Here is an 18,165-nt window from a genome sequence, read left to right as displayed (position 1 = left end):
ATATATGATTTTGAATGGCAGACTATATGAAGCTGGAAAAAATTATTCAAACCAATTCATAGTCACATATGAATCCAAGAAATTTAAATATTATCAATAAGCAAGATTCTCCCTTTAAAAATATAAAAAAGGAGGGAATAAAAAGAAAATAAAGAGACAGGAAGTAGAAATGGAAAAGATTAGAAGCAGGTATTTGTGACTTTTTATTTAATTGATTTAAGGACCAGTATTTTTGCAACATATAGAGGACATGGTGGCAGCGGGGACAGCTAGAGGCCCAAAGAGGGAGCTGTTACTAGAACATGAAAATATAAGGAAGACTAACGCCGACATTGTGAGGAATAAACGTGTTTCTTGAGTAGGATGAGCCGGGTGTATTTGCCCACTGGATGTGGGGAGTGTAAAAGGAGAGTGTGCGTGGATAACGGAGAGCGTCTCTAGAGTGGGAGACTGGCTGGAAATAGGCCATTCATTTCCTGGGATGGATGAGTGAGATGAAACTTTGAGGAGACCAATTTGACATCAGTTCTGTGTAAAGTGCATCAGAATGCCATACTGGAGGCCAGATATGCTTAGCTCCTGATGCTAGGGCACGGCGCCCCCAACGCCTAGGCACCACTGTATATGAAGCATGTGCTAAGTTTTAGGAATGCACACATGAGTAATGTTAATTTTAGGCTCTTTTTCTTCTATAATAATCACAGAATTTTATCGTCTTTATTTCCCTTAATATCATCTCATCCAGCATCTTCATCTATGAGATGAACCTAGTTACATAAAGCCCCCAGGTAGTTATTAGCAGACTGGTGATTAGAACTAAGTTGTAATGATGACAGTAAAGCAATCCATCATGAATTAGGCTGTTCTTAATGGGATTCACAGTCTGAAAGAGGATACGTGCACAAGCACACATACAAATTGGGGGGGTAAAAAACACTACCACAGAAGCTGGCACACCGTGGAGAAAACAATTATATCTGGAGAAGAAATGAAGAAGATGGGGAGGATTATTGGTCAGGGAAGGCTTCCATCAAGGCTTGTGGGGGTGACAGGAAGTTCCCAGGTGGGAGTGGGCCAGGGTGGAGAGACAAAGGCTGAGGGAGGGAGGCCTGAGAGTCTCTAACTGGAAGGGCAGCCCTTCATGAGATGGAGGACTTGACAAAGTTTTAGGGGGGAAATCTAGGATTGCAATTTTTCTATAGAAAGTTATGAATTATTTAGATCCATTTTCCATTATCTATGGAAATGGATGGCCCTTTAACCCCCAAAATATTAAGTGAATAAATTTCTCCTGTAGTTCTTACCATCCTAATTAGTTCATCAGAGGTCAGCCATGGTTTCTGCTGAGTTTGGGAACAACTATCATGTGGGACAGGCCACATGCAAATTACTCTGCTGCAGAACAGATGAGACGCCAGGGAGGAGTACATTCCATGGGCCTTTTTTCTCCAACAACCAGCAATGGACAGTTTGTTTTTAAATCTTAATAAATTAGGCAGATAATGCTAGGTGTGTTTTTTTAAGTGGATGAAATTATTATTTTTATATTTTAAAAATGTTTTCAATTACAGTTTACATTCAATATTATTTTGTATTAGATTCAGATATATAGCATCATGATTACACAATCATATACTTTACAAAGTGTTTCTCACAATATTTCCAGTTCCCAACTGGCACCATATTGTATAGTCATTACAGTATGTTACCTATATTCCCTTGCTGTACTCTACATCCCCATGACTAGTTTATACATACTAGTCTGTAGTTCTCAAACATTTTACCTATTTCACCTAGTCCCCTAGCCCCCTCTACTCTGGCAACCATCAGTCTGTTCTCTGCATCTACGAATCTGTTTCTATTTTGTTCATTCATTTATATTGTCCCTTACATTCCATAAAAAGGTGAAATCATGTGGTATTTGATTTTCCCTGACTGACTTATTTCACTTAGCATAAACCATGCTATCATAAATAGTACATTTTGTTCTTTTTTATGGCCAAGTATTATTCCATTGCATATATGTACCACCACTTTTTTATCCACTTGTCTATTGGTGGACATTTGGGTTGCTTCCATAGCTTGGCTACTATAAATAATGCTGCAATGAACATAGGGGTTCATCTATCTTTCGTATTAGTGTTTTGGGTTTCTTTGGATATATACACAGAAATAAAATCGCTGGGTCATAAGGCAGTTCCATTTTAAATACCATGCTGTTTTCCACAGTGGTTGCACCAATCTGTATTCCCACCAACAGTACATGAGGGTTTCCTTTGGATGAAATTATTTTTTAAAGAATTTTTTTTGGCTAAGTAAAAGCAAAAATGCAGGGTTCACATCTAAAGAAGCTAAGATATATATATATATATATATTGCTGTAATTCTTTAATTTTGTTGGCATTTTATACTTATGTGTTTTTTTACCAATTTACCCTTTATTGAGAACACACCAAAGGAATTCAAGTGCCTCAAGCCTCAAGGTTTGGCCCATTAACTTTCATCACTCTATAGACCACACAATGTCAGGATTGGCAAAGATCCTTTGGATGCTCTAGCTCAGCCACCCATCCAGGCTTTTAACCTCTATTGCAAAACAGCCTGGAATCTGAAAAGGTAAACACAGCCTCCGGGGATGTTTAATACTTCTATTTATATATTGTTTGAATCCTTCATTTCACTCAGCACTATTGGTGTTTCTACTACTATATACAGGGTTGGGCAAAAGTAGGTTTATAGTTAATTGCATGGAAAATAATACAATAGTTAATAAATAATAATACAAGAATAAATTCTGTTTCATGTATTCACAACTGGAAATCTGCTTTTGCCCTACCCTGTATATAATTCTCCTTCCTCAAAATTTTAATTGAAAACCTGTTCTGATTATGTAACAATTGGAGGGTCATTGGGAATATACTGGTATATAGATACTGCTAAAAGTAAAATGTTCTTATACCATAAATCCATATTAGATGGGCCACCGAGAAATGGGCAGTCAGAATTATCTAGATGTGCTAATCTAGGTAACTGAAGGTTATTGCAACTTTTCTTGAGGAGCCTTTTGTGAAATATGTTCCCTGACTTTCTTCCTTGATAAGTACAATATAACAACATAATTGAATCTTTCTTTGATAAGTGAAACTCCTGCAAGTTCTCGGGGCTATCACTTAGAAAATCAATTCTCGTTGTATAGCCTAAATACACAGAAAATAGAAAAGATGACACTGATTTCATACTGGCCAAGTAAATAACTCCAAAGTTATTTTTGGAATAAATCCACAATAATACCTTTTATAATTTTTCTCTTTATAAAAACTTAATGCAGCAAAAAATCCAGATAATTGATGGTTCTAGTGACATTTAAAGTACCATCACTTGATGTTTAAAGCACCATTGCTTGCTTTACAGAGCAAAATAAATGCCTTTCTTAAAAAAAAAATAGAGTAGCTGCATAAATGTCTTTATGTAGCATATACAATAATTAAAACCTGTTAAGCAAGTATATTAGCTTGCTGTGTTTGGATTTCTGTCTTATGCGACAGGTATTATTTTTAAAATAAAGTGTAATCAAGACTTATTAAGACAGTTAAATCGTCACTTGAGATTTTCAATGCAGCTTAGGAAAGATGCCAACATTTTAAAGCAGTATACTTCAGTAATCTCCAAGAACAATCGTGTGCATTAGGACTAAAATATAAAACTAGAGGTTTGAAAGTCAGCACCTTTATTGCATCTTTTTTATACTTTTATTTTACAGATTATATCTTCATTTCATTAAACGTATTTGCAGGAGATGTTTGCAACATTGGTTATTTTTAATGTTAAATACCTTATCTTATTCAACCTTGAAACTCCAAAGTTCCTAACAGAGGGAATTCATCATGATGTATAACCAGAAATGCTTGAATGATTGGCAAAGTAACAGTAGACCTACACAGTGGATAAGAGTGGCAATGAAAAAGCGACAATCAAATACTAGATTCTCATGAGTCCTTTCTCTCAGGTGCCAGGAGGATGCTGCTAAGATCCTAAACCAGTTTGTATTTATTTTCTATTTAGGTCTACTTTTGTGTGTGGTTTCCATGCATTTATGCTGTTTGTCCTTCCAGTATAGTCATTCCTGGTGGGAAATCAGTGGAGGGCAACACCATTCTTTGGAAGTGTCTTGCTTTGGTTTTATTAATGGCCCAGAAGTCCTAGTATATATATTTGGAAAGTTACAGACTCTTTAGCATTTACATTGTTAGTTTTCTGCTCTTTGGCTATGAACTCAGAAACATGTTAATAATTCCTCACAGTAAATATTTCATGACCACTTCCTATGAGCAAGGCAGTGGACTAGGGGCTTTAAGGGCAGAAGGATGAATAGGAATCGCTTTCCTCCTTCAAAGGACAAGATATCTACTAGGAGAGATCAGGCTCATGCCCTTTGTTTACATAATAGAAATTAATATGAAATTGATTTACATGGTAGATATGTGAATAAAATACTGTGCTTATGTAGAAGAGAAAGTGGTTGTTTGTTTGGGTGGGGGAGTGCAGGGAGTGGGTAGGACTATGTACAATGCTCATTGAGTTGTGCCTGGAAGAATGATTTGATCAAACCATAGTAAAATTTTACTTACCTGGGTTTGGAGAAATAATCCTTTCTTTGAGGCATCATACCACTCCCTCACCTCCCTTCTCCTCACACAAACATGTATTTCACTGTTTATTTCTGTCTTGTAGATGCTATGACCAAATGGATGCTGTAGGGTGGTAGGATTGGTGTAAGGAAGGAATAGTAGAGTAGCCTTCGTAGTTTTACTTCCCTGAATTTGTTATTTATTATCTAAATGTCCTTGGACAAAGCATTAATTTTGTTTAGTCTCATTATCTTTTACTTAAAATGGGGATGACAGCAATCTCTTTTCCATAGGGTTTTAGTGTTGATGGATAATTTAATTTTTTCTTATAAATGGAAAAGCACTGTATAGAAGTAAATTATTTTTTTCCTCATATAAATGCAAACAATAATTAACAACCTGGGAAAGTAAGAAGAGAAGAAAGAAATTATAAATTCTGAAGGAAATATGTAGATTAATTTTAATCCCTTATTAATTTTAATTGGGTGCTGTTGTACTTTTGAGCTGTTCCTACTCCCTTCAAGCTTGTATTCTGGGTTGCCCAGAACAGTAGCAAAACTTGATCATCAAATCTGTTTCAAAACCAGGAAGTATCCTTCAAAACTGGAATCCCTTAATAGTGCATTATGTCAACAATTTATTCATGTCATTTTTTAAATTTATTGATTTTAGAGAGAGACAGAGAGAGAAACATCAATTTGTTGTTCCATTTATTTATTTATGAGTTCATCGGTTGCTTCTTGTTGATCTTACTTAGGGCTATAAAATGGAAGGTGGACACCTGAGGCTAACCACTAAATAAAGTTGCTAAATATTCATCCCAGCAAACACAAATTACATCTCCTACTTGAAGTTGTTTTTGCTTGTATGTTCCTTGACCAGGGATCAAACCCACAACCTTGGGACAATGCTCTAACCAATGGAGCTACCTGGCCAGGGCTCATGTCATTTTTAACTGTAACAGTCTGAAAGGTGTTTTTGTTGATTAAAGAAAGTAGACAACAAGGTCCCTGCTCAGTAGGTAGTTATAGAATTATTGACTTGTATGTTCCTTGACCAGGGATCAAACCCACAACCTTGGGACGATGCTCTAACCAATGGAGCTCATGTCATTTTTAACTGTAACAGTCTGCAAGGTGTTTTTGTTGATTAAAGAAAGTAGACAACACGGTCCCTGCTCAGTAGGTAGTTATAGAATTATTGCTTAAAAAAAAAGAGAAATCAATTCATCTTTTACTTTCTTTTTTCAGAAACATTAAATTTAGCAGCCTAGATGCAATGAGAATTTTTTATAGACCATCAAATTGACGTTAGGCCCAGAGCATTTTCCTTTGTATCATTGGAATGGTTTGGGAGTGTTATTATCTCAGTGGGCTGTCTCTCTGTTCTGAGAGACATGAGTGTTATTGTCTCCAGAGAAATCAATTCATCTTTTACTTTCTTTTTTCAGAAACATTAAATTTAGCAGCCTAGATGCAATGAGAATTTTTTATAGACCATCAAATTGACGTTAGGCCCAGAGCATTTTCCTTTGTATCATTGGAATGGTTTGGGAGTGTTATTATCTCAGTGGGCTGTCTCTCTGTTCTGAGAGACATGAGTGTTATTGTCTCCTGTGCCTGTCACTGTTCCATTATTATTTCCATTACACTCTATCTATTCTATTTTACTCAACTCAGAAAATGTGCTTAACTGCTTCTATGTCCCTACTCACTCACGTATTGGTCAATTATTTCAGTGCGCTTATTCACAGAACGTAAGTAGTTCCTCTTTGGAGGCCTCCAGAGGACAAGAACTATTCAGAGTAAACACACACTATGTCTCTCAAAATCAGAGACCCACCTTCTGATGTATCATTTATCCTTTTTCTTTACAAACTGTAAATGAAATGGAACAGAAATACCTGGGCAATGCTAACAAAACTGTTTTTGAGTCTTTTATTTTTTTGTATTTCCTTATTTTTCTTTAAAACAAACAACTTAAAACACTTAATTTTAAACAAAGGCTTGGTTTTATTTTGTTTTGTGTTCTTACTAGAACATAGAGTTGAGGTGGGCTCTTTGTGCCTGTGACTAAGAGACATTAGACCAAATGTTCAAAGGGAAACTTGTAAAATACTGCTTATGCAACATGAAAATCTACTGGCATTGGATTGACATCAAGAAGGGGAGCCCCAGTCCAGTCATGGTTTCTGATATTAAAACTGAGCTCTCAAACTATTTCTTTATAGAAAAGTTTAAAGCAAACAGGATCATCAGCTCTGGAATTTGCAGCAAGCCAACTTGGAAAAAAATGTAAACAAACAATAACAACTTCAAGTAGAAGATGTAATTTGTGTTTTCTGGAATGAATATTTAGCAACTTTATCTAGTGGTTAGTCTCAGGTGTCCACCTTCCCTTTTATAGCCCTAAGTAAGATCAATCCTTTATGGTATTGAATTTTTTATCTAAAATAATTAGGAACATCCTAGATAGAAATATACCTCAATTCAAGAAAAAAAAATTATGCTGTGCTTTTAATAAAAGACTCTAAATGAATGACATCACTTCTTACAAAGAAGACTGTGTGTTCTGTTCCTTGAAACTATTCACTCAAGCTGCCTCTGTGGCCGAAAAAAAGAATGTCAACAAAATACAGACATCTTCAAAAACTAATATCAAACATTTAATCAAAATATGTTACTCTATCCTTATGTAAAACAACAATATTCTAAATCTGCAGTTCTGGATAAAGTCACACACACACACACACACACACACACACACACAAAGAACTGGATACTATATAAAGATCAGTAAAATAGAAAGCCTGCTGTATCTTTGAAATCATGAAAGTAGGGTTTTACTTCCCTGAATTTGTTATTTATTATCTAAATGTCCTTGGACAAAGCATTAATTTTGTTTAGTCTCATTATCTTTTACTTAAAATGGGGATGACAGCAATCTCTTTTCCATAGGGTTTTAGTGTTGATGGATAATTTAATTTTTTCTTATAAATGGAAAAGCACTGTATAGAAGTAAATTATTTTTTTCCTCATATAAATGCAAACAATAATTAACCTGTGAAAGTAAGAAGAGAGGAAAGAAATTATAAATTCTGAAGGAAATATGTAAATTAATTTTAATCCCTTATTAATTTTAATTGGGTGCTGTTGTACTTTTGAGCTGTTCCTACTCCCTTCAAGCTTGTATTCTGGGTTGCCCAGAACAGTAGCAAAACTTGATCATCAAATCTGTTTCAAAACCAGGAAGTATCCTTCAAAACTGGAATCCCTTAATAGTGCATTATGTCAACAATTTATTCATGTCATTTTTTAAATTTATTGATTTTAGAGAGAGACAGAGAGAGAAACATCAATTTGTTGTTCCATTTATTTATTTATGAGTTCATCGGTTGCTTCTTGTTGATCTTACTTAGGGCTATAAAATGGAAGGTGGACACCTGAGGCTAACCACTAAATAAAGTTGCTAAATATTCATCCCAGCAAACACAAATTACATCTCCTACTTGAAGTTGTTTTTGCTTGTATGTTCCTTGACCAGGGATCAAACCCACAACCTTGGGACAATGCTCTAACCAATGCTACCTGGCCGGGATCAAACCCACAACCTTGGGACAATGCTCTAACCAATGGAGCTACCTGGCCAGGGCTCATGTCATTTTTAACTGTAACAGTCTGCAAGGTGTTTTTGTTGATTAAAGAAAGTAGACAACACGGTCCCTGCTCAGTAGGTAGTTATAGAATTATTGCGCAAAGAGAACATAGTGAAAAGTAAACCTATTCACCATAATTAAAACTGAAAAAGTGTTGCATAGTAAATCAAAATAGTACTGCTGCCCTAACTGGTTTGGCTCAATGGGTAGAGTGTCAGCCTGTGGACTGAAGGGTCCCAGGTTCAATTCTGGTCAAGGGCATATACCTCGGTTGCAGGCTTGAGTGCGGGAGGCAAACAATTGATATGAGAGACACATTGATGTTTCTCTTTATCTCTTTCCCCTTCCTTTCACTCTCTCTAGAAATATCCTTAAGTGAGGATTAACAAAAAAATAAGTAGTATTGCTTATATTGTGTTCAACCATACTGTTGAGGTTGACACCAACGATATAAATATTGTCTTTCCCATAAATTATTATTTAGAATCATTCCTGTGGACAATTATGTCTTAGATGGAACAATGAGAGTGCTTCATTTTACGGGACTCTTTCTTCAAAGGCCTTTTTGTTTATTAACCAAACCCTGAAAGCAAACTACAGGGCTGAGGAAATGAAACACTCAGAGTAGATTCCCAGAGTGATTTGGACTGGCCAGTGTGACCATGAGGCCCTGAGGTTAGCCAATGGAGGGGACTTCTCAGCACATCCAATAGCAGCCATCTAAAAGTCCCTTTCAACATCTGCTATTTTGCCAGAGGTCATTGATCCACATGAGCAGGGGACAATAGATATAATCTCTTAGAGAAGGACTTTAAGAGATCTTGATGGTGCACCTTATTAGTTTTAAAAAAAAGCCAACTTTGATCTCACTCTTAATATGTGTGTATTTTACAAACTATACATAGTACTGTATAACATTATAAAATATGAAAAGGATAGATGTTTTAAACTCATCATTTAAAATAAATACAAATAGAATTTCTACTATTTTCTTCCTGCCCTCACCAATGGATCTTGAGGTGCAAGAACATCACTTTTGAGACTATTAGAAAATCTCTGATGCTTTGAATGTATGGCCACAAGGCAGGCTTCCTTTCATAGATTGGGATTAAAATAGGGCAAGAATCTAAATACAGCATAGCCCTCAGAAACATTGCAGAAAACCGCATATGTAATGGCACATGCTTGGCTGACACCAGCCTCTCCTCACACAGTGTCACTGGGTGGAGGTCAGGAGAAGATAGTGTGATAACCACAGCCACAGAGTCTGCACAAAAGCAGTAAAGGCAGGAGCAGCAGGAACACAGCTCCACCTGCCCGAGGCTCCCACATAGTGTTCTGACCTTAAGGGCAGAAATGCACAGGACATCTTCGGTCTCTGTAGAGAGTCCATGTGGGACCTGACAGTCAGATGAAGAGGGCGGGTCCAAGAGAAAAGGGAAAATAAGAAAGCAGGTTCAGATACTCTCTACCTTCGCTTTCCAGTGGCCGGGATACTTTATCAGTTCTTTACAAAGAGCCTACTGCGGAATCCAGAAAGCTGAGGTTTTGTGATGCTGGCAGTTTTGAAGCAGATACTGTTGATGCCCTGACTCGTTCCCCTTGAGCCCAGGTTTGTGTTCCTGGAAATGCTGACAGCTGCCCATCTCAGTGCTGATGTGTTTTGGTTTCTCTACCTCCTGGGAGCTTGCTCAGACCTCCTCCGCTTGGGAGTGCTAGGGCTGTGATGTCCCCAGGAACAACTCTCAACAGTGACAGGGAATTCAGGGGATAAATACCACCAACTTCTCTGTCTTTCTGGGGGGCAGTTCTTAAGTATGTTTCATGTGATTCCTCAGAGGGGTTGAACTGAAGTTGCTCATTGCAATAATGTGTGCCTTAGAGTTTCTTCCTGTCCTGTTTCAGTTTATTCACATTCTCACTTGTACATCCAGGAATAGCCTCCCAAAGAAAGGCTACCTGTACATACATCCTTGTCTCAGTGTTAGCGTCTGAGCAGAAACAAATCATACATAAATTGTGGGGGTTATATATTTATCTATTGTGGTGTGTGCCTGTGTATGTTTCCAAAATATTGCTTCTAGAGTCCCAAACAATTTATGTGGATTTTACAAAAATGTAAATACAATAGATTTACACCTTAAACCATCTGGCCAAAATCTTGGTGCCTGGGTCAGGGATCAAAGTGATTTTTATTAATTCTACATGTCCTATAACAGTGTGCTCAATTGTTGCTCTGCATTAGCTGACTCACATTCAGAAGTGCTCTGTCAGTAAATCTCCTGCTTTTCTATAATTGGTATTTGCAATCTATAATAAAATGTATCAGGCGGACAGGTTGACATGAATATTAAGGGCATGGACTTAGGGTATATTGAGGTTCAGTTCCCTGCTTTGACACTTTGAGTTCTGCGCATAAATTTCTTTACATTTCAAAGGCTCTCATGTTGACGTCCTGTGGACTCCTGAGAAATCCACCCGACATTGATTCAGGGCTTATTTTCAAATGTTGATCATGTTGTGATACTTGGTTAAGGCTGTATTCTATATTCTGCCCATGACTTCCTGGGATCACTTCTTCAGTAGAGCTTATACAGGCTTGACACTTATGTGTGCAAATAGGTCATTTGTATGCACACTTTTGACAGCAGCCTTATGAGTCTCTGTCATTGTTTTCACATTATTAGCAAACATTAGAGAGACAGTGACTTAGGTCTCAGTTATTTGTATGCAATTCAGTCAATTTATGGCGATTCTTTTAAGAAAAGTCATATTCTCTGACCAATTTGTTTTACATGTGAAATGTGGGCAGGCTAGCAGCATGATAAATAATGAGTAAGTATTGCTTAATTTCTTTTTTTTTTCCCACCATATCATCATGTTCAAATGTATTCTTAAGCTTATACTTGGAGATAGTAATCCTTTTGATTTACCTATTTTTTTATCAAAACTTTTAGTCCAAGATGAAACCACATTGAACTAAATGTCAATGGATGTATCTTTTGAGACATTTTTGTTCCTGGGGGTCCCAACAGAAAGCACCCCTTCATGCCTGTGGTTTTTCTCTCAGTGTCTTAGTTAATGCTGTACTATGACACCTATGGTTACGTTTATAAGAGGCTGTCGAAAGCAACGGTGTTGTAAAAGTGCTTGACATCATATTAACACGAGTCAAAGTGTCCCAAGTTTATACACCTTTTTTCTTAGGTTAGCAATTGAGATATATATAAAAGGCTAATATGCTAAGTGTCCCTCCCACCATCTGACAAGTTGCTATGATGCGTACTGACCACCAGGGGGCAGACGCTCAACGCAGGAGCTGCAGAGCTGCAGTGACTTGGCAGCTGTGGTTCTCAAGTGATGCACCCTGAAACCAGAGAGGAGGGAGCCCAGTCCTCATGGGGCCGAGCGATTCCACCTTTGGCCGTGGGTTATATTGTTGCTGGGGCACAAATTAATTTTAATCCCTTATTAATTTTAATTGGGTGCTGTTGTACTTTTGAGCTGTTCCTACTCCCTTCAAGCTTGTATTCTGGGTTGCCCAGAACAGTAGCAAAACTTGATCATCAAATCTGTTTCAAAACCAGGAAGTATCCTTCAAAACTGGAATCCCTTAATAGTGCATTATGTCAACAATTTATTCATGTCATTTTTTAAATTTATTGATTTTAGAGAGAGACAGAGAGAGAAACATCAATTTGTTGTTCCATTTATTTATTTATGAGTTCATCGGTTGCTTCTTGTTGATCTTACTTAGGGCTATAAAATGGAAGGTGGACACCTGAGGCTAACCACTAAATAAAGTTGCTAAATATTCATCCCAGCAAACACAAATTACATCTCCTACTTGAAGTTGTTTTTGCTTGTATGTTCCTTGACCAGGGATCAAACCCACAACCTTGGGACAATGCTCTAACCAATGGAGCTACCTGGCCAGGGCTCATGTCATTTTTAACTGTAACAGTCTGAAAGGTGTTTTTGTTGATTAAAGAAAGTAGACAACACGGTCCCTGCTCAGTAGGTAGTTATAGAATTATTGAGCAAAGAGAACATAGTGAAAAGTAAACCTATTCACCATAATTAAAACTGAAAAAGTGTTGCATAGTAAATCAAAATAGTACTGCTGCCCTAACTGGTTTGGCTCGGTGAATAGAGTGTCAGCCTGGGGATTGAAGGGCACCAGGTTCAATTCTGGTCAAGGGCATGTACCTCGGTTGCAGGCTTGAGTGCGGGAGGCAAACAATTGATACGAGAGACACATTGATGTTTCTCTTTCTCTATCTCTTTCCCCTTCCTTTCACTCTCTCTAGAAATATCCTTAAGTGAGGATTAACAAAAAAATAAGTAGTATTGCTTATATTGTGTTCAACCATACTGTTGAGGTTGACACCAACGATATAAATATTGTCTTTCCCATAAATTATTATTTAGAATCATTCCTGTGGACAATTATGTCTTAGATGGAACAATGAGAGTGCTTCATTTTACGGGAATCTTTCTTCAAAGGCCTTTTTGTTTATTAACCAAACCCTGAAAGCAAACTACAGGGCTGAGGAAATGAAACACTCAGAGTAGATGCCCAGAGTCATTTGGACTGGCCAGTGTGACCATGAGGCCCTGAGGTTAGCCAATGGAGGGGACTTCTCAGCACATCCAATAGCAGCCATCTAAAAGTCCCTTTCAACATCTGCTATTTTGCCAGAGGTCATTGATCCACATGAGCAGGGGACAATAGATATAATCTCTTAGAGAAGGACTTTAAGAGATCTTGATGGTGCACCTTATTAGTTTTAAAAAAAAGCCAACTTTGATCTCACTCTTAATATGTGTGTATTTTACAAACTATACATAGTACTGTATAACATTATAAAATATGAAAAGGATAGATGTTTTAAACTCATCATTTAAAATAAATACAAATAGAATTTCTACTATTTTCTTCCTGCCCTCACCAATGGATCTTGAGGTGCAAGAACATCACTTTTGAGACTATTAGAAAATCTCTGATGCTTTGAATGTATGGCCACAAGGCAGGCTTCCTTTCATAGATTGGGATTAAAATAGGGCAAGAATCTAAACACAGCATAGCCCTCAGAAACATTGCAGAAAACCGCATATGTAATGGCACATGCTTGGCTGACACCAGCCTCTCCTCACACAGTGTCAGCTGGGCGGAGGTCAGGAGAAGATAGTGTGATAACCACAGCCACAGAGTCTGCACAAAAGCAGTAAAGGCAGGAGCAGCAGGAACACAGCTCCACCTGCCCGAGGCTCCCACATAGTGTTCTGACCTTAAGGGCAGAAATGCACAGGACATCTTCGGTCTCTGTAGAGAGTCCATGTGGGACCTGACAGTCAGATGAAGAGGGCGGGTCCAAGAGAAAAGGGAAAATAAGAAAGCAGGTTCAGATACTCTCTACCTTCGCTTTCCAGTGGCCGGGATACTTTATCAGTTCTTTACAAAGAGCCTACTGCGGAATCCAGAAAGCTGAGGTTTTGTGATGTTGGCAGTTTTGAAGCAGATACTGTTGATGCCCTGACTCGTTCCCCTTGAGCCCAGGTTTGTGTTCCTGGAAATGCTGACAGCTGCCCATCTCAGTGCTGATGTGTTTTGGTTTCTCTACCTCCTGGGAGCTTGCTCAGACCTCCTCCGCTTGGGAGTGCTAGGGCTGTGATGTCCCCAGGAACAACTCTCAACAGTGACAGGGAATTCAGGGGATAAATACCACCAACTTCTCTGTCTTTCTGGGGGGCAGTTCTTAAGTATGTTTCATGTGATTCCTCAGAGGGGTTGAACTGAAGTTGCTCATTGCAATAATGTGTGCCTTAGAGTTTCTTCCTGTCCTGTTTCAGTTTATTCACATTCTCACTTGTACATCCAGGAATAGCCTCCCAAAGAAAGGCTACCTGTACATACATCCTTGTCTCAGTGTTAGCGTCTGAGCAGAAACAAATCATACATAAATTGTGGGGGTTATATATTTATCTATTGTGGTGTGTGCCTGTGTATGTTTCCAAAATATTGCTTCTAGAGTCCCAAACAATTTATGTGGATTTTACAAAAATGTAAATACAATAGATTTACACCTTAAACCATCTGGCCAAAATCTTGGTGCCTGGGTCAGGGATCAAAGTGATTTTTATTAATTCTACATGTCCTATAACAGTGTGCTCAATTGTTGCTCTGCATTAGCTGACTCACATTCAGAAGTGCTCTGTCAGTAAATCTCCTGCTTTTCTATAATTGGTATTTGCAATCTATAATAAAATGTATCAGGCGGACAGGTTGACATGAATATTAAGGGCATGGACTTAGGGTATATTGAGGTTCAGTTCCCTGCTTTGACACTTTGAGTTCTGCGCATAAATTTCTTTACATTTCAAAGGCTCTCATGTTGACGTCCTGTGGACTCCTGAGAAATCCACCCGACATTGATTCAGGGCTTATTTTCAAATGTTGATCATGTTGTGATACTTGGTTAAGGCTGTATTCTATATTCTGCCCATGACTTCCTGGGATCACTTCTTCAGTAGAGCTTATACAGGCTTGACACTTATGTGTGCAAATAGGTCATTTGTATGCACACTTTTGACAGCAGCCTTATGAGTCTCTGTCATTGTTTTCACATTATTAGCAAACATTAGAGAGACAGTGACTTAGGTCTCAGTTATTTGTATGCAATTCAGTCAATTTATGGCGATTCTTTTAAGAAAAGTCATATTCTCTGACCAATTTGTTTTACATGTGAAATGTGGGCAGGCTAGCAGCATGATAAATAATGAGTAAGTATTGCTTAATTTCTTTTTTTTTTCCCACCATATCATCATGTTCAAATGTATTCTTAAGCTTATACTTGGAGATAGTAATCCTTTTGATTTACCTATTTTTTTATCAAAACTTTTAGTCCAAGATGAAACCACATTGAACTAAATGTCAATGGATGTATCTTTTGAGACATTTTTGTTCCTGGGGGTCCCAACAGAAAGCACCCCTTCATGCCTGTGGTTTTTCTCTCAGTGTCTTAGTTAATGCTGTACTATGACACCTATGGTTACGTTTATAAGAGGCTGTCGAAAGCAACGGTGTTGTAAAAGTGCTTGACATCATATTAACACGAGTCAAAGTGTCCCAAGTTTATACACCTTTTTTCTTAGGTTAGCAATTGAGATATATATAAAAGGCTAATATGCTAAGTGTCCCTCCCACCATCTGACAAGTTGCTATGATGCGTACTGACCACCAGGGGGCAGACGCTCAACGCAGGAGCTGCAGAGCTGCAGTGACTTGGCAGCTGTGGTTCTCAAGTGATGCACCCTGAAACCAGAGAGGAGGGAGCCCAGTCCTCATGGGGCCGAGCGATTCCACCTTTGGCCGTGGGTTATATTGTTGCTGGGGCACTGCGGGCCCCGAATCTGGTTTGCATTCTACAACCTGTACAACAGCAACTTTTCAGAGTGCCCTCTTGCACTCTGGGACCTCTCGGGAGATGTTGGAGAGCCAGTTTTGGCCCGATCCCCGCAGGCCAGGCTGAGAAACCCCACCTGCCGAAGGGACCCTGCTCACTCTGCAGACGCCAGGGAGGGACTACAGAAGGTTGGCTCTCACCCAGCCCCGCCCTGCTGGCCACCTTCTAATTAATTTCCTTCAATATAAATGAATTTGTGCACTGGAACACCAGTGTTCATATATTAAAACATGGCTAATGTTAGAGACACAGATTGTGGTTATTTCACCCTAAATTTGACGGGACCCTGCTCACTCTGCAGACGCCAGGGAGGGACTGCAGAAGGTTGGCTCTCACCCAGCCCCGCCCTGCTGGCCACCTTCTAATTAATTTCCTTCAATATAAATGAATTTGTGCACTGGAACACCAGTGTTCATATATTAAAACATGGCTAATGTTAGAGGCACAGATTGTGGTTATTTCACCCTAAATTTGACTTTTAGGTGTAAGAGGTAAATCATTTCTAGGAAAATGTCTGCAGTAAATGTGTAGGTGGTAATAGGCATTTTGCCAATCTATGAACTTCCATTTGAAAGTTTATAGCAGCTATAATACTAGTTAATTGTTGGAAGAGAAATGCTGAGCACCTCTGTTTACTTAGTGTTTACTGAGATTGTATTTACTTAATCTTTATTCTCTGGCTACTTAATATTTTTCATAAGATATGTGACATTTCTTAACAGTGGATTGTCTTTACATGATATTAAGATTAGACATTAGGAGAAATTATGAAATTTACTAAGAAATTTCAATTTTGAACATTATCCTGATGGTGTCCATTAAGTTAGAACTTGACAGGAAAATACAAAATTATGAAATTTACAATAGCATGTCTTTTTATGAAAAACATGTTTTTTATCAGAACTATTGATAAAATAATAGTCAATGCCATATTTTATTCCTTGTACTCAAAATCAACACTTCTTAAATGCTGCCAAATAGTTAGGTGCATTTCTAGAATGATTATAAAAGTATGCTTTTGGTGAATTGTGTGAGATGGAAGTAGCTTTGCCTTATTAATTTCAAAAGAATGATTGAATCATTTGAGATCAAGAGCTCCCTGCAAAGCCAGGATGGTTGACACTCTATATGAAATGCATTGGAGCAAAGAAGTTTATAGTTTAGAAAGATATAAATACACCACCACTTAGAAGACATTTTTGTTGCTTATCTTGCAGCTGTTATTGACTAGAGATTCTGGTTATTTAATTATAACTTATTCCAGAATATATTCAAGGTCATAGTTGAGATAGATTTTTAATTACATACAAAGCTATACAAAGTGGAACATTTTACCCTGGGGAGCCCCCCAGTATGGCTGTAGCTTCTTTATTAAGTGAACTGCTGCCGGCTTTCCTATGGTTACTAAATCAAAGGTTTATGTATCTGTTTTGTTCCTTTGGGCAATCATTGTTCCATAGTTTTCATTTTCAGCTAACTGGAAGTACAAACCAATAAACCTTTGAGCAAATAAAAACAGTTTTGCATTTTATATAGTTATTATTCAAATCCAGGAAACTTTTACATCTATAAAAATGCCCTGAAAGTTTAGTGTGTGTGAACATACCTTAACTAAATATTTGTTAAGGTTCAGATATATACACTAAATTTTGGCTATTGTAAAACCAGAAACCAAGATACAATATTGTCTCACTTTTATTTTTGTGAAGTTTAAGGTCAGATTTTTTTCTTCCTCATAGTGTGTTTGGCACCAATAATTTTGGAAATTTGCCTAAGAAATTGGAGGAGTAAAAGCTGTTTTTTATTAGTGCTACTCAAAGTGCATATTGCTGTACTATCATACTCCGAATAATAATCAGGCAAACATTATTCTATAAGCAGTCCTATTGGTCCAGTCTACTCACCAAAGCTGCATAACTTAATGCAGCTCTCGCTCTATGCTCTTAAGTCCAAATATCAATCTTGAACACTATCCTGATGGTGTCCATTAAGTTAGAACCTGAAAGGAAAATACAAGAGTAGTATGAAATCGGTTGAGTCCACACTGTAGATCAAGAACTCAGTTTTTACTTTAGCATAATTATTTTAAGAAAGCAAACTGAAGAGTGTAACTTTATAGATGTCAGCATGCATGTATTCTAATATTAGCTTAAAATTCCTCCTCTTTAGGAAATGGTTAAAGTCTCTCATATCCCAGTTTAAAACATTCTTCTTTCATTGACAAATTTATGGTATTTGTGCATCACATTCTGTTTTTGTTCTTTGCTATACTAAATGGGAAATTTCTTTCCCAGAAATTATATTAAAATACTAGAGGCCTGGTGCACAAAAATTTGTGCACTTTTGGGGGGGGGGGGCCCCCCAGCCCAGCCTGTGCCCTCTTGCAGTCTGGAACCCCTCGGGAGATAATGACCTG

General features: G+C 37.8%; 1 protein-coding gene across 2 annotated transcripts in view; it reads left to right on the top strand.

The window, feature by feature from the left end:
• The window catches only part of PDGFD (platelet derived growth factor D), a 246,891-nt gene that overhangs the window by 113,522 nt on the left and 115,204 nt on the right, over nt 1–18,165 (top strand). The gene's annotated exons all lie outside the window — the stretch shown is intronic.

Source organism: Myotis brandtii, unplaced genomic scaffold (assembly GCF_000412655.1).
Source record: "Myotis brandtii unplaced genomic scaffold, ASM41265v1 scaffold105, whole genome shotgun sequence".
NCBI classification, from domain to species: domain Eukaryota; kingdom Metazoa; phylum Chordata; class Mammalia; order Chiroptera; family Vespertilionidae; genus Myotis; species Myotis brandtii.
The sequence above is the reverse complement of the archived record's forward strand: the minus strand, read 5'-3'. Positions and strand labels throughout refer to the sequence as shown.